This window comes from Equus quagga, chromosome 8 (genome assembly GCF_021613505.1).
Source record: "Equus quagga isolate Etosha38 chromosome 8, UCLA_HA_Equagga_1.0, whole genome shotgun sequence".
NCBI lineage: Eukaryota > Metazoa > Chordata > Mammalia > Perissodactyla > Equidae > Equus > Equus quagga.
In genome coordinates, this window is record NC_060274.1 from 88,526,136 (window position 1) to 88,543,658 (window position 17,523).

The window sequence follows — 17,523 nt, forward strand, 5'->3', positions numbered from 1 at the left end:
TGAGGTTCAGACACAGCTGGGGGACTTGTACCAACAGGTGGTCCTCCACGCTGGTTCCCTCCTTATTCTCATGGTCAACAGAAGTCTGGAGTGTGCTCTGCTCTCAGAAGGAATCGCCTCCCAATTTCTCTAAGACAAATTCTACTTTATTTTATTTTTAAAGATTGTCACCTGAGCTAACAACTATTGCCAATCTTTTTTTTCCCCTGCTTTTTCTCTCCACATCCCCCCCGTACATAGTTGTATATTTTAGTTGTGGGTCCTTCTAGTTGTGGCATGTGGGACGCCGCCTCAGCGTGGCCTGACGAGCAGTGCCAGGTCTGCGCCCAGGATCCGAACCGGTGAAACCCTGGGCCACCGAAGCGGAGTGCGTGAACTTAACCACTCAGCCACAGGGCCGGCCCCTCTAATTTATTTTAAATGGAAGAAAAAAAAAAAAAGGAACACACCATAGCTTCCCAGGGCAAGTCACTCCTGACATCCTAAAATAAACTTGGTTACACACTGCCTCCCTCTCGGCAGTGAAAATTGTATCCAATAGTTATCAAGATTTGTACTCCAGTGCCTGTTCCTCCCGCTCCTCTGGAGTCTTATAATCGTGTTTTTGTTCATGATTTATGCCACAACCACACATCTGACATATTTTTCCTGTTATTTGTTTCAGGCAACAGAATCCCTCAGCCTGCCCTAGGCCTGAGACATAATGGCCCTATTTTGCTTTTAGGATTTTCCTCCCTTGAGGCATTCAGACCTTCCACGATTTGCTTGGGGATTTGAATGTAACTTTTCTCATGAGGCAACATCTATGACTTTCTGGGCAGCCCTTTCTCCTCCACCCATTTTATGAGCAGAGGTAGCTTGTGCTTGGTGGGACGGACCTAGACTTTTCGGAAGATCAATCGTATCAACATTTCCTGAGTCATTTGTCTTTGTGGGATGGGTAATGAAGGGGTCTCGGAGACTGAGCGGCCCAGTAATTTGTTCCTTCCCAGATAAGGATGGTCTGATCAGGGGTTGACTATCCACGCTGCTGAGACCCAGACTGTGGAGCTCCGACAATATTTGCTTTTGAAAGGCTTGAAGTCCGCGGACCCCGGCACTCTCGCAGCTGACCTAATCTTACCCTGATGTAAGCAATTTTAATTTATCAAGATTCTGTCTAATGATTCTGGCGATTTACATTGTTGTCATTCTTGAGTGTTATTATGTTTTCAAAGAAAAGGATCAGGCCTGTGGAGACAGTTTCCTCTAAATGCCTCCTTTGAAGGATGCTGCTCACCATGTAAGGGAGAGAAATGAAACAAAAGAGGGTCTTCTGTAGGACAGCCAGGGTCTCTCCTAAGAGCTCTAGGAAGAATAGCATCTATTGTATTCACGTGGCATTTTAGATATCTGTCATCCCATATCTCTTGTGCTGAATCCTCAGAGAAATGCTTGGGTCTGTGGGAGTTTTTAGGGTTCTCCTGTGCTCAGGTTTGCATTGATCCAGTGTTATTCTCCAAAGCAGGGTCCCCTTGATTCTATGGAGCGGGGGGTTCCTTCCATCCCAGAGATGGAGCAGGCACTCTGCAAAGCACTTAGAGAGGATCTTATGAAGGGAAACTCAATAATCCTAGTGGTTATTTGAAGACTTGGGGGAAAATTAGAGCAAGGAATAGGAAGACAGAGACTGTATTACTTGAGAACAGTCTTCAAAACACTGGCAGCTGCTGACCGAGGGAGATTTGTCTGGCTGATGGTTAAAAACTATGATGAGTGGATCGTATAAGGTCTTTTTGTGTCCTTTCTTCAGCTCTGATTGTATGCCTACTCTACCAGCCACTGTTAGGGGCTTGGGTTAACAAGCCCCCATCATCTGCCACTTAAATTATTGTAAGCACCGCCCCCCCCCCAACTGGTCTTCTTGCTTCCACCCTTTCTCCACACTCAATAATCTGTTACCAACAGAACAGCCTGTGTGATCCCATGAAAATGTATGTCCAGATCATATCACCCCTCTCCCCAAAGCCCTCCAAAGGCTTTCCACGTCTTTCACAGTGAAAGCCTGTATAGTGGTCGACAAGGCTGCACAAAGACGTCTCCCAACAACCCTGTCCCCCACCTCAGCACTTCTAAAGTCTCATGTAGCCGCTGAGACCCAGCTTACATGCCACCTCCTCCTGGAGAGGCCCTCGGACCTCTGTGCACCCCTTAGCCCTTTGCTGGCACCTCACTTTTAGCACTTACTATACTGTCACCTAATTTCTCTTTTATCTTTCCACTCCCCCACTGGTCTCTAAGGTTCTTGCAAGAAGAACTGGGTTTTGCTTCTTTCAAAGTCATCCTCAGACCAAGTGCTCAGGAAGTTATTGTTGAATGAATGAATGAATGAATGAACAAATGAGTGACTGAGTGACTCTTCTTCATGGGTGTGCATAGGGCTCCAGTTGTTGTGTTATGTGGAACCAGCAGATAGAATCCACAAATGGGCTGTGGATTCTCTCTGCTAATGGTTCATGCCACACCTGTGTGCTGTGATGCTCAATGGCTGCACCCAGTAGCAGAAGCACTTCATTTTCCTGCCCCAAGAGACACCTGGGGTCTGACCATGGTTCCGTTGCTGGCTCCTGGAGAAATGAAGCATGGCCGGAAGATTCTTCCTTGCTTCATCAGTCCCTGGCTGGGCCCCAGGAGATGGAGGGCGGGATGAGGGAAACACCTGTGGAGTCAGGCCTGTGCCCTGCCCGCCCTGCTGGGGGCAGCCCCCTGCCCCCGACACTCTTGTTGAGCGGGGCTTTGTAGCCTGGCCCCCCATGCTCTGCGGCTCCGTCGGTGTAAATATTGTTCTTTGAGGCACTCTACTGTGGTGGGACAGGGAAGGAAAAGCCATCACCGAGGGACACATGTGTCTGCTGTGCCTTTTCCAGAAGATAAAACTCAGTCTGGACAGAGCCAACTCTGTAGGCAGGCTGCTGTACCCTGCTCCAGGGGAGAAAACCCTGCAGGAGGCTCTGAGGGTCGCCCACCCCACCCCCCACCGCCCTCATGCACTGGTGGCACCTACTGTGGGCCAGGCCTTCCTTGGGGTAGGCACATGGTGGCTTCCTGGCACCAAAAAGGTTTGGAAAAATTATAGGGGGAAAAGCCATTTGCTCATGGCACACTGCCCAGGCGGGTTAATCCGATCCCTCTGAGAGAGCTCTTGCTGAACAACTTGTAATTAATCTGGAGAGCTCACTGCCACAGGAGGTTATAAGGCCAAGTTACTCTGTAGGTTTCAAAAAGGGAGTTCTGGTCCATGTGTAAGAGTTGCATCTTTCCTTAGACAAGCTGGCAGTGACTCTGCAAGGGCTGTCAATGGGTCTGTCTGAGTCAGAGAGGAAATGCAAAGGCCTGTGATGGAGTAAAGGTAGTGATAATGTTAATCATCACAGTGGTTAACTTTTAGTGAGCAATTGTCATGTGCTTGACTTCCTGAGCTAGCACTTTATTTGCATCTGCTCCTGTAATTCTCATGAACAGTGAACACTGTTGTCATTCCCATTTGACAGATGAGGGCAAAGGAGCCCAGAGACATTGAGTAACTTGTCCATGGCCACACAGTGAGGGTGTGCCAAGCTAAAATCTAAGCTAAGGTGCAGAGTCTCTAGATCAGCTCTTAATGACTGGGTGTTAGTTCCTGCACTGCCATGGGTTGGAGTGGCCCTGGCCAGGCCACACAGATCTTCTCCCTGTGACTTAGTGCTGTGTGTTAGAGACAGCATCAGATCTGGAAAATACATTTGGTCCTTAACAGCATGACCCTCCAGCAAGTCATTTAATCTTTGAGTTAGTGTCATCATCTGATAAAGCAGACATAATAATACCTCTCTGTCCTGTTTCTGGTGGTTAAATGTAATGGTGTATTGAAATACAAGATAAACACAAAAGTGCTATTCAACTGTCAGGCTTTGTTGTGAAATCATCTACAGTCAGGATAAAATGAGAGCATTAGACCCGGGCTGTCTGATAGGTCTTCCTGAAATGATGGAAATGCTCTTTATCTGTGCTGTCCAATATGGTAGCCACTGGCCGCATGTGGCTATCAAAGCCCTCGAAATGTGACTAGCGAGATGGAGGAACTACATTTTAAATTTCAATTAATTAATTTAAATTTAAACAGCCACGTGTGACTAGTTGCTCCCACAGTAGGCAGCCCAGGAGATGGTTTCAGCTGGAAAGACCCTTGGAGGCCACTTAGTCCAACCCCTTTGTTTCACGGATGAGGAGCCTGAGAGTCATAGTGGGGCAGGAACTTGCCCAAAGTCATATAGTAAGTTAGCAGCGAGCATGTCCAGAACCAGGTCTTCTAACGCCCTGATATTCTCCACTTTAAAAATTCTGAATATCCCTGATGTAAAGCAAGAGATTAGAAAAGAGGATAGAGCTCTATCAACCTAAAGCCCATATGAAAAAGGCAGCTAAGTGAAATACCTGGAAGACTCCTGTTTTGAGGGTTCCCTGAGGCTAGAGGGGGCGCTAAGGCAAGGGTGCCCACACTTGCGCCTCTCTCCGCTGGAAGCCTCAGTTGGTGCTACCGAGGAGGTAGGGTTCTTCTTCCTTAGAGTCAACAGATAGGAAACGCTCTTTTCACTTGAAAGTCATCCTGACGGTGACGGAGATACCTCTGGCAAGGTCCATCTCTCCGAGGAACGGCCTTGCTGGCGATGGAGGGCTTGGGCTGCGTGGGCTGTAACGGTATACCTGTGGAAAGAAAGAAAAGGCCTGTGGTGAGGCTGTAACGTTGGTGCCGAATCTCCACGTGTAATTGGGCCTGATTTCTTCCATATGTATCAACAAAAACAGCCTGGCTTTCATGGGAGATGAAAGCGGCCCCTTTCTTTGGTCATATTTCCGTTTCGTGTATAGTTCCCAGGTCTCCACTGGGTTCATCATTCTCTGTTTAAAACAAACCTAAAAGGGGAAAAAAAAATCAGAAATTGGGGATATGGAAGGACTTATGGAGAAAACATCATTCTTTATGTTTTCCATGGCAGAGAGACATGCTGTTTTGCTGTTTTTCTAACCAACATAAAATTAAATTAATTTCAGAGTTTGGATCAAATCATTCTCTTGGAGTAGTGAAAGCAAATCAGTGCTTAAAAGCAGTAGATTAATGTATATGTGTGACCCGTCTTTCCTAAAGGACACTCACTCATTCATTCATTCAACACTCCTCTTGTATTTGTCTGCTCGGGTTATCATAACAAAATACCACAGACTGCAAAGCTTAAGCAACCAAAATTTATTTTCTCGCAGTTCTGGAGGCTGGCAGTCCAAGATCAAGGTGCCAGCAAGTTTGGTTTCTCCTGATGGCTCTCTCCTTGGCTTACAGATGGCTAGCTTCTGGCTGTGTCCTCATGTGGCCTTTCCTCCTGGGTATTGTCCATAGTGTCTATTCCTCCTCTTATAAGGACCACAGTCCTATTGAGTTAGGCCTCACCCTTATGACCTCATTTAACCTTAGTTACCCCTTTAAAGGCCCTATCTCCAAGTACAGAAGCATTGGGGGTTAGGGCTGCAACATATGAACTTTGAGGGGACACTGTTCAGTCCTGAACACATTTATTGAGCACTTTAAATGTGCTGGGCACTGGAGATACAGGAAAAATGATATAATAACCTGGCCTGCGGGAAGCTGGGAGTTTTACAGATGTGTAAGAAAATGCAGCAGGATGTGCAGTTTATATATACAGAGGGCATCCAGGGAGAGAATCTGCTTTGTTTTGGGCAATGGGAGAGGAAGAATTCAGAGAAGACTTCAAAGGCAAGGAGCTGAGTGACTTGAATTTTAAAAGAAAGCCTGGCATGGGCAGGAGGGCAGGAAAAAGAATAAAGAATATAGGGGCTGGCCCTGTGGCCTAGTGGTTAAGTTCAGCATGCTCTGCTTTGGTTGCCTGGGTTCAGTTCTCGGGCGTGGACCTGTACCTCTCATTGGTGGTCATGCTGTGGTGGTGACTCACATACAAAATAGAGGAAATTGGCACAGTTGTGAGCTTAGGGCAAATCTTCCTCAAGCAAAAAGAGGAAGATTGGCACAGATGTTAGCTCAGGATGAATCTTTCTCAGCAAAAAAACAAAAAAGAAAAAAGAATATAGATGAAATAAGCCAAGTCTCTCTCCTGGCTTCTGAAAAGTTCTAAAAATACTCTCGCCAACTTCAAAGGCCCAAACTTCTACAACTAGAGATGATTTCTTTCATTAAGCCATTGTTTCCTAAGAAACAGAAACAAAACCAAAAAACTATATTGATTGGAATGGTGTTGGTTACAAACATTATAAAACCATGATACAAGCTGGTTTGAACAATAGGGGGGCATGAGTGATTTTTGCCATGACCCCAAGATCAGTGGTGGAGTGGATTCCAGGCACAGTTTGATCATTAACTGCGTGATGGCATCAAAGACTCAGGATTTTACTGTCTCTCCATTTTGCCTTCCTTACCGTTGGATCTTCTCCTGGTTATAATGGCTGCCAGTGGAAATCAGGCCTGTGTGCTTCCTAATTCACACCCTGCAAAAGAGAAAGAGAAGGCCTCTCTTCCAGTCATTCGTGCATTGGGGATCAGACTGTCAAATTTTCAAGAATTTTACAAGTTGGGAAACAGCTGTTATTAAAAATTAAATTATATAAACTTAAAAAATGCATTACATTAAAAACAAAGATAATAAATACTCAAAACTCATCACTCTCTAATTATTTCACTAGTTTTACTGTGATCTCTACCCTTGGCGTGATTTCCATCTCCTGCATCTGCATGGTGGTGATGCTATACAATGGTGTGCCTTGCACCTCCGTCTCCACCTCCACAATGGTGGCTTGAAATCAGCCACAACTGGAGTACTTACAGCACAGAAATGGGCAAATGCTGTAAATCAAGTCGTGATTATTGATTTTTGATTTTCTAGACTTAAGAAAGTGATGAAGAAATGTAAATAACGCAGATCAAGCTTTAAAAAGTGTTGTTCCAAAACTGTTACACAGTGGCCTAGTGGTTGAGTTCACTGTGCTCCGCTTCGGCGGCCCAGGTTTGGTTCCCAGGCGTGGACCTACGCTGCTCTGTTTGCGGCCATGCTGTGCTGGCAGCCCATGTACTGAACACCAGAGGAAGATTGGCATGAATGTTAGCTCAGGGAGAATCTTTCTCAAAAAAATAAATAAATAAAAATAAATAAATAAAACTGTTACATTGTGAATAGTACAAAAACTTGAGGAGATATTCTTCCAGTATTATCTGCTTCATCAAAGAAGTCACTGACATCATTGACAAAAGAGTGAGGTTCTGACCATATGTCTTCACTGTTTTACTCATTAACTTAGGCAAAGCAGCCAACATTCCTGTCAGTATTACACTCACCTGTCAACTGCAACCATAGGTTGGCTATAGATGCAAGAATGGCAAAAGCCAATAAAAGTATTCTGTGAAAATCAATTGGCTGTGTGAAAGTTACAATAAAGAATATTACATGTTTTATTTTATTTGTATATTGGGTTCTACACATCCATTAGATCAGTAAAAATGTATAATAAATGTATGTATGTATACATACATAAATATAAATATGTACATAGATATAGGTAACTATATGTATATATGAATATATTTTTCCCTGGATAGCTCGTTGTTAAACATTTAATTAGCATCACTCTCCCAATCCTTTAGCTTGATTGGGCCAATCCAGTTTACATGTCCACCCTTAAGCCTGCAATGCCATGCATTAATTACCCTTTGTGGCTGGAGATGGGTGGTTTCTTGAACTAAATAGAGGGTTTGTTAGGAAAAAGGAAGTGGGGGAGGGATTTTGGATAGACAACCAAAAGCACCTAGGACCATAAAGGTCACCCACACCCACCAGCAAAAATGACATATTAATACAATATCAGTCTTTATATTTTAGTTTGAATTAATGTATGACACATTTTCCCAGAAAGCAGGTGGCTCAGAGCACGTTGGATAGAACTATTGACAATTTGGGATGGATAATTCTTTGCTGTAAGGGGCTGTTCTGTATATTGTAGGATGTTTAGCAGCATCCCTGACCTCTACCCACCAGATGCCAGTAGCAACCTCCAGGTGTGACAACCAAAAATGTCTCCAGATATTCTCAAATGTCCCCTGGGGAGCAGAATAGACCCCCAGGTCTATTATATAGTATCTATATAGAGAGATAGTATAGGTCGATAGACAGTATCTGGAGTCTTTGGCCTCCCCAGTGGAACATCCCTCTCTCCTAAACCCAGAAGGTTTGCGCCCAAGCTCACCATTATAGGGCCCAGGGTGCCAGCCCTCAGGAATGTGCCTCTTCCTCTGGTGTTGCCTTTGAACCATCAATTTAGCATTCAACTGCAGGCAGCTTTACCTTAGAGGGAGTGGATAGAAACTAAAAACTTCCAGGTCCGGAATCATAAGTCTTGGGTTTAAACCAACAGTTCTCAATGATCTTGCAGATTTTACCATGGTTTTTTTCCAGCTTTGGAACTCAACGGATATGAAGCTCTGACATGAAGCTCTCTATATGAAGATCTTAAAAAGGCTTTGGGTCCTTTTAGAAAACTTAAGAAGATTTTTAGGCTAAGTTAGAAGGAGCATTTCATTTAGCTTGTGCTTGGGTTCCAGAAGCATCAACCTTTCAGACCATAGCAGTGATGTATGTTCCAAAGGAAGCAAACAAAGGCATCTGAGCAATTTGTAAACTGCCCAAACTCTGGGAAATGTCCTCATGCCAGAGTCTATTGACGTTTGTGTAACATAAGCTTACCCAAGTTCTCCTTTCCTCGGGAAAGCTGTCCTTAGACCTGCTCCCCCTTCCAGCTTCCAGCTGGTCTTCATCTTTTCTCAATAGCTGAAGATCTCAAAGGATTAGTCTTCATTTGCTGTCACAATTTGTTCTCCTTCTGTTCATTTCTTGGATTCGGTCCCCAAATACCAACGATGATGTTCTGATGTGTGCAGTCACCTCCTCCAAAACATCCTCATTCTGTTTGACCCTAAGGACAGCTTTTGACTCTGCTGGCCATCCTCTTTCCCTTATTTTGTTTGCCTCCTGTTAGTTCCGTAATGCCGTGGAATTCCTTGTAACTTTCTGTTGAATTCTTCACTGGTTCTCTTTTCTCTGTGTGCTGCTGAAACAGACACGTCCTCTGGGGTTTCAGCCTATTCCTGTTCTCTCCTTTCCTCTCTCTCTGGGCCATCTTCTTCTCATCACCTGTCAACTCTAGGCACATAGCTCCCAAGTCTACATCTCCAGTCCCAACCTCTCTCCTTGGCTCCAGAGACGAGTACATGCATCTTCACGTGGGTGTGCCAAAGGTCCCTCAAACACAACACCTCTGACATGTAACTCCTTCTCTTTTTGCCTAGCCTATCTTCTTTTCAAATTTATCCCAGTTTCAGTTAATGAAATTGCTTTCCTTTATGTTTCCCAGGCTATAGATCCTAAAGACGTCTTGAATTAAACCTCCCTTGTAAATCAACACTTTTGTGCCATCTGTCTCTGAATCCTGTGGATTTCACTGCCATCATTTCCCTAGTGTGCATCCCACCCTTTCCACTCCCGTCAGTCTAGTTTAGACACAAGTAGGCAAACTTTTTCTTGAAAGGATCAGATACTAAATATTTTAGGCTTTGCGAGTCATGCTGTCTTTGTTGCAACAATTCAACTCTACCCCTGTAGCATGAAAGTAGCCATAGACAATATGTGAGGGAGTAGACATGACTGTGTTCCAATAAAACTTCATTTACAGAAACAGACTTCTGGTCTGATGTAGCCCATGGGACATAGTTTGCCACTTTCTTGTTTGGAGGATTGTTATCTTTCATTTGGATTATCTCATCATTCCAGGAGCTGATCTCCCCACTCTAGTCTTAACTTTACTCTAACCAATTGTTTTTATCTTACTGTCCAAAGTAAATATTTGTTGATGAATGCATCTTCCTAAAACGCAGGCCTAATTAGACACAACAGACAGTGAGGAAGATAACTTAGGTTTCTTTGAACGTGCCATCACTCAAGCTCTATAATTTTCCCTTAACTACGTTTTCCAGCCTGGAATGCTCTTACCTGTTTCCAAATCCTTATATGTGCCAATCTGTAAGACCCATCTTACACCCCGTCTCTTCTAGAGGCCCTCTATACCTCCATTCCCAGCTGAGAACTCTTCTTTCTCTAATACTTTCTTAAATAAGATTATACCTTTCTCATAATGTCATCTCATAATGAGTCTGCTGCATAATGAAATTACTTCTACTTATGTTTATCTACCTCCCTCAATTAAAAGCTCCCCAGAGGGCAGAAAGTGTCTTAAAATTTTTTTTTTTGGTTCCCAAACATACTACTCTGTTCAAGTAGAGGAGTTTTTCTATTTACAGTATCTCCAACGTCAGAAATAATGCATTTCTAATGTATAGATGCAAAAAAGTTACAGTCCAGAGTTCAAACAAGTCTGCTCCACCAAAGGGCAGTGGGATTGGTCACTTCAGTCTCAACCACTTCTTGTTCACCAGTCTATAACGTGCTTACTGAGTCTGTGGTTAGTTTTAGGTTTTTTTAAGTAAAAAGAAAAGCATCGAATTGTCTTGCAAAAATGGATAGGATGTTGAAAGGTCTAGGGAGATGAGACTATGATAGAAATAAAAGAAAAATTCATTTTAAAAAATGAAAATGGCAGGAAAATGGAGTATGCATGAGTTGAATCATTTGTCTATAAACATGACTTTAAAGGACCAAGAATGAAGCAGACAATGTGTGAAGAGTGCAATGTCAATGTGATACGAATTCAATCAACCATAAGCAGTAAGAGGGGAAGGTATATACTGAAGCAATGGAAACGTATTTAGAGAGTTTATCTAGAGCCGGCACTATTCAATATGGCGATTACTAACTACATGTGGCTATTTAAGTTTAAATAATTGAAATTAAATAAAATTTAACATTCGGTTCCTCAGTTTGACTAGCCACACATTAGTGGCTGGTGACCACGATCTTGGACAGTGACAACAGAGCTTTTCTGTCCCCACAAAAAGTTCCATTGTAGAGTGTTGATCTCGGATCAGCAAAGACAAGTGCCTCGTAGCAGAAAGTTAAGTCAAAAAAGGGTGAGGATTTGTTTGACAAGGTAAAGGCCAAACACGGCAAACATGCTGGTGATGAAGGTTTGGTCAAAAGCAGCAGATGGTTCCACAGAGCTGAGGCCCACTGGAGTCTATTCCACATCCATGTGGAATAGGAGCTAGTTGGCCCTGAAGAGATTACCTCGGAGACTCGGTAGCTCCATGTACTTGTCAAGGGTGTCAAGAATTACCAACGGTATTGCTTTTTTCAAAGTAGATTTAAACGTGTGTTTTAAGGAAGGGCTGCTCTACACTAGTGCTTGTCAAACTGTGGGTCAAAGTCAATCAGTGGGTCATCAATCATTTAGAAGGACAAAAGCAGAACTTTGACAAAAGCAGAACTTTGGCAAAGAAATAGAACAGACTGGGAAATATCGGGCTGTGTGGCACGTTGTAAGGGCAAATCACTGTTTTGTGAAACTTTTGTTTCAGTGATATTTGTGTGTACTTCTTACTGTGAGTCAGGTCCTGGAAGTTTGAAAGCAACTGCTTTTTGGAACATAGATGAGCAAGGAAAGAAAAAGTATGTTTAGTTTTTAAAATACAAAAAGACAGACCCCCACGTCTCTGTGTTGGAGCTGCATGTGGAGAATACAAGCTTGAATCCCTCTCAGTCACTTGGGCTTAGGAAAAAATCAAACTTACAAATAACCACGCAGAATCTAACCTGTCTGTTCCTTACTCTCACTTCCTGTAAATGTGTGGATTGTTACCAAGTCCTGGATGGTCTGTATCCTAGAAGAATTTTTTCCCCTGCCATAGGAGGCACCAGAAAGTGCCTCAGCTTGCCTGCCAGAGGGGACTGACTTCACGCATGAGTTGGGGTTAGCCACTTAGAGAGTGGGTGTGACCCCAGTTTGCATGAGTGAGGCAAGACCAGAAAATCTGTGATGTGTTCCCCAGCCCACAGCCTAACAGTCACCTTCCTACTTGGCAAAAACAAAAGCTCTATTAAATTTTGAAAGAAGAGAATAATGCTTGTCTTATTCACATATTAATATGATTTATTTAAAAACCCTGATCCCGTTGCCTCAGAACGACGTATAATGCTCTGTTTATCTCTTGGAACGTTGACAATGAGAGTTCGGATTTCTCCCTCTAGCCTTCTAAATGATGTTTTTTGGAGCTGGTGGGAGCCCAGCGTATTTGCTACCCTATACATTACATAGTAACGTGGAAACTTTGATTGCTGACTTAGGCCAATTTAATTAAAAATTAAAAGAAAAAAGCCCTGGTTTAATGAAAATTCCTCTGGCTGGCCACCCAAATTTGCAGAAACCCTGAAAACTTGATTAGTCACTTAAAAAATAGCATTGATTACTTATAATTGTCGCTAAAAATTCAGTTTCAAAATTCTTTCCTCAGGTTAAGTATCAATCAGTTCTGACCGAAATATATACATCTGCTTGTCCTAAATTATCAACATTTCCATAGGCAAGAACTTTCACTTTGATGGGGTAGATATTAACGGAAATTTTGGAAGTAATGTTCTCAGCGCATTTGGTTGGATGAGATATTCCCAAATTCTTTACCTCTGAGCTTTTATTATATGGATATATATTATAAAATGTGGTGACTAACAATGTTTACTTCAGAATGTTTCTATATATTTGCATTTATCCCTTCAGTTTTCTCTATTAGACACTGTATCAACAGAGCTCAGCTGCATGAATTATATGCATTACTTGCAAACTATATGGATCCCAAATTTATAACAGCTAATGAATTTAGACTCCTGGGCCCTATATTCCCGGGACGTCGCCACCTGAATCTCCATGGGCATCTCAAATGCAACATGTTCAAATCTGAGCTCATCTTCCTGCCTTGACTGTCTTCATCCTCCAGCTACCATCCTTGCTTTAGGAATGGTGTAAGCCTTTACTCATTTCTTAAACTAGCAGCCTTAAAGTGGTCTTGAAGGGTTCTCCTGTCAGCAGCCCTCCTTTAATTAAAAATATTAATGTTTTAAATGATAAAACATTGGGGTTTTATCTGTTCTTCCTCAGAAATGACTCTTCAGTCTCAGACTCAGCAGCGCCTGAGGCCAGGCTCCCTATCTCTCACCTGGATTTCAGCACATCTCCCTAACTAGCGCCCTCTTCATCCCTGTTCTTCATCCCTGCTTCCTGTGTCTTATCATCCTTCAAGGCAAACAAACACTCTCCTGACATTCCACTGTACGACTCTCCCCTGTAGGACAATCCCTGTTATCTCCTGTTGTCTGTAGGGTGAAACCAAACTCCCGGGAAACGCAGAAGCCCTTTACAATTGGCCCCTTGCCCTCTGCCGCCTCTCGTCTCTACCCCTCCCAGATCGTCGCTTTAGCCACCTGAATTTCCCTCCACTCCCTTTGAATGAAAGGTGTTTTCCTGTTCTCTGCCTTTGCAAAGCTCTTTCTCCTAGAATGCTCATGTCCTTGCTCTACAGAAAAACACCTTTTCATTCTTCCCTAATTCTCTTACAATAAACTCAAATGCCACTTCCCATGGGAAGCTTTTGTAATTACTTCATGATGTTTGTTGGTTTATTACTACCTCTTTTTTTCATTTCTCTATTATAACACTTTTCACACTGTATCACAATTATCTACTAACATGTGCGTGTTATTCATCAGGGCTATTCTTCAAATGTTTCTAGGTCTTCCCCAATCTCATTGTAAGGTAGAATTGCCCTTCTTGGTTTCCTTCTGGTTAGGTGGGACCAGTGACTTTCTGGACAATGGATTGAGAGCAGAAGAGATGAACATTTAATCACTGGTGCAAGACTCTTCAGACATCTTTTTTCTTTTAGCATGGTAACTGGCAATGTTAAAGATGGTGACTGCTCCATCAACCTAGGCTCCTACTGATCCACAATGGACATGTAGCATGAGCAACGACCTGTGCTAATTTTGACCAATGAGATGTTGGGGTTGTTTGTTACTGCGGCATAACTTAGCTAATCCTTCCCAAAACAATATGTCATCCCCATGGGGCAGTGAACTTCTCAACAGGCCTCAGTGTACTATCTTGGCATCCCTATTATCTTGCAAGAGCATGGTGAGTGTTCAATGAAATGTTTGTTGAATGAAGGCATACATAAATAAGGTATTTAAATCCCAGAGGGATAAATAGAATCCATTAATAAAAATATAGTTTCCATGCCTGTTAAAAAATAATGGCCACTTGAGAAACGTACTTAAATACAATTCAAAACTGCTCTCTTTGATAACAGTTTTCATTAGGTTTTCAGGGCAGTTTGTATTCTGACTCTGGAACTTGCATTGCAATGAGGGGAATGTTTGTTAAAGAAATGGTACAGGAATAATGGCCCTGTGTGTTGGGATGATTGGTCCTAACGGACTGTCAGTGCTTTTTAGAAAACAGCACTCAACAGTGTACACATTGCGTTGATTAGGCGAGTTCCGAGATTGACCCAAATGCTATGGAGACCCAGTAACTGGCTTCAGATGTCTGCCTACTTATCCCCAGAGAAGTTAAGGGACTAGCTGTTTTGAAGCAACTAGTTACTGAGACTTCCATTTTTTCAGCGATGGAAAATGACAAGGAGCTGCTCTTGAACCAGCTGTATGTTTGCCTTTGTAAGTGACCAAAAATCTGTGTCAAAGCCCCACACACAAGCTAATCACTTGCATTTGGAGCTGCTTCCACTGTCTTCCTGGAAGAGACTCAACATTAGGAAATTGTGACTAATGGCAAGGAGAAAGAACCTTGGGAGGCTTATCCAACTGGGGAAGCCTTCAAGGGGATCTTTGTAGGAGCCAGAGAAAAGTAAAATATAGCTCAATTAACCAAGATAAGATAGGAATAAGCAAAGTGGACAATCTTTTGAAAGGGGACAAGCACAAACACAAGGGACTCCCAAAAGGGGTCATGGTTATTATTAGTGTCATGGCTATTGTTTTATTGCATTGGAGCATGCACAGCTTGTGCTTCTCAAAACCTGTAATCCAGGCAAGGGTTCCAAAGCCTTTGCAAGCTCTGAAAGTTCTCTCAGTACAACCTCTTTCCATAGAGTAAGAAGGGGTGAGGGAGGAGTGCACTGAGTAGAAGGGGATTCTGCCTTGGAAGCAGACCCGTCTAGCTGGCAGTCAAATCCCAGAGCAACTGCCTACTAGCTGTGTGACCTTAGGCAAGGTGCCTCACCTCACTGTGCCTCAATTCTTCATCTATCAAACGTTGTGCTTATTACACTGGCGCATTGTGAAGATTGAATGAGGTGATGTATGTGAAACTCTTACTCTTCTTATTAAGCACATACTCAATGTTCCAATAAGTGTTAGTGGTTATCCAGTTCTGAAATATGCATTAGGAAGTCCATTACTTACAAATCATGGTCTGCTCCTTAAAATGAATCAGAATGGTGAGGTTTATGTGGTGGGGACAAAGGACACAGAGGTGGGGCATTGGAGGTGAAAAACCATTTTTGTGGCAACTTGTGCTTCTAGTTCCCTACATGGAAACTGTGTTATAAGATACACTTTTGGGTCCTGTTGTCTCTGCAGCAGCAGCAGCAGCAGCAGCTTGGAATTGCAAGCCTCCTGCTGATGGTAATAGCCTGGTAATCGAACAAAGCCCACAGTCTTTGCCTTCACTAAGCAGAGGCCCAGGAGTCGCTGTTTTCTCAAAGGCTGTGTTTGAACTTTGTCAGCTGGCTGGGCTGAAGTTTATCCTGTGTCCACTTCCCTTATCAGCCGCCCATGGCAGGCACACGTTTCTTTGCTCAGTGAATGGCAAGACTTTAGGACTCCCTGTTGACAGAGCTAATCCATCTTTCTGCTGTTGCCATCTTGAAATAACTTTGGAGCAGCTTGTTGGGGGGAAATGGAAGCACCCATGACGACTGGGAAGTTTTCTCAGGGAGGGAGAAGCACGTACTTCTAACAGCTTTTTTCCTTATGGAGACTCTGATGAAGATATATTAAGGAGGTGGTCCCAAAACTTCTGGGCTCATTTCTTGGGGGAGTGAGAGGCCTTCTCACAAGACAGCCCAAAGTACCCCACTCATAAACCCTCTTAACACAGTGTCTTTAAAGGAGATTTAATGAACAAGAGAGCCCCTGACAAAATCAAGACCTCCTGATTGTCGCTGAGCCTCTTGGAGCTACCTATTACCCAGATCACCCACTGTCACTACAGCAGAGTTGGGGTTACTTCTTGAACCTAGAATGGACTTCTGGCATTGCCTCACCTCAGAGCTCCCGTGGCTCCAACTGCTAGGCGGTTTGCAAGTGCTCTGCTATCGGGTCATTCCCAGGCGATTGGTCCTAGGTTTTGGGAACTGTTTTCCTTTGACATCAGAAAGCAAGGGGATGGAGACACGCCTTCTCACCTTCAGTTATCCCTCCCCTCGAGACGGACTATCCTCTATATTCATGAGAAACCAAGTTGTCCTAAAGGCTGATTAGAATGAAAACCACATTCCTGCTTTCCCCCACAAAGTCAGAAGTCAGGTTAGGGGACTCCCTTGTAGAAAACAGTATATCTAGTTTGACCAGAGGAAAGGTTGGGAGGTGGAAGCTTAACCTGGTCAAAGTGGGTGTGCAGGAAGTTCCAAGCTGGTTCTAAAGTCCAATCTGGGCAGGCTCATTTCATTACACAACTCCAGGGGGCAGCATTCACATCATAGACTACGTGAATGGCGCCCTCTGGAGTCGTGTAGTTCACAACCTGCACAGCAAGATGCAGCAGCCTGCACTTGAACCTCAGTTCCCACAAGACCATGACTCTCAAACTCATGTTATGTTCAGTGTACTGCTGTGTCAATACACTAGTCGGTGGTTGCTAGTCTCTCATATCTCATAATAAAGTACAAACATTTTCAAATATGTTTCTTCTTTATTATGAGTTAAAGAAAGCCAAGATCATCATCGCTAGGTCATCCTTACTGTGAATGAGATATGCTGGCTTTGCCTTTCTTATTTAAACATCAGATAACTATGAGAAAGAGAGAAAGAGGGATGGAGGTATAGCTTCAGAATTCAAAATTCGAATTAGGTATAACTGAGAATTGTGATCATTTATCTTAGTGTGCCAAGGATATGAAAGTCATTAGTCATGTGTATGATGATAGAAATAGAATCAAAGATCTCTGGACAAGACCAGAGCTCTTAGGGCAAGGACTATATCTTGGCTATCTTTCTTCCTAAAGTTTAGCATGCTGCCTGGCACAGATTAAATGGTCCATCAACACTGAATTTAAATTTTTACCACCAATACTCCTGGCATCACCCTGCCTTTGGGGGGCTAGTGAGACTTTAACTCCCACACTTCAGGGGAGGAAAGAAGACAGAGATTGTGAGGCACCTGATCCATTCCTTAGCCCTTGCCTTGTATTCAATGTCTCTTCTTGGTACACAGAGACCAGGATTTTTAAAAGAATACTTTCGAAGAGGA

At 43.3% G+C, this 17,523-nt stretch overlaps 1 long non-coding RNA gene across 1 annotated transcript in view; it reads left to right on the forward strand.

Moving 5' to 3' along the window:
* Positions 1-1,050: 1,050 nt before the first annotated feature.
* LOC124244222 (uncharacterized) overlaps positions 1,051-17,523 on the forward strand; it is a 43,300-nt gene continuing 26,827 nt past the window's right edge. Inside the window, exon 1 of the long non-coding RNA XR_006889917.1 lies at positions 1,051-1,129. This is a non-coding gene — a long non-coding RNA (uncharacterized LOC124244222). The remainder of the gene's footprint in view (positions 1,130-17,523) is intronic.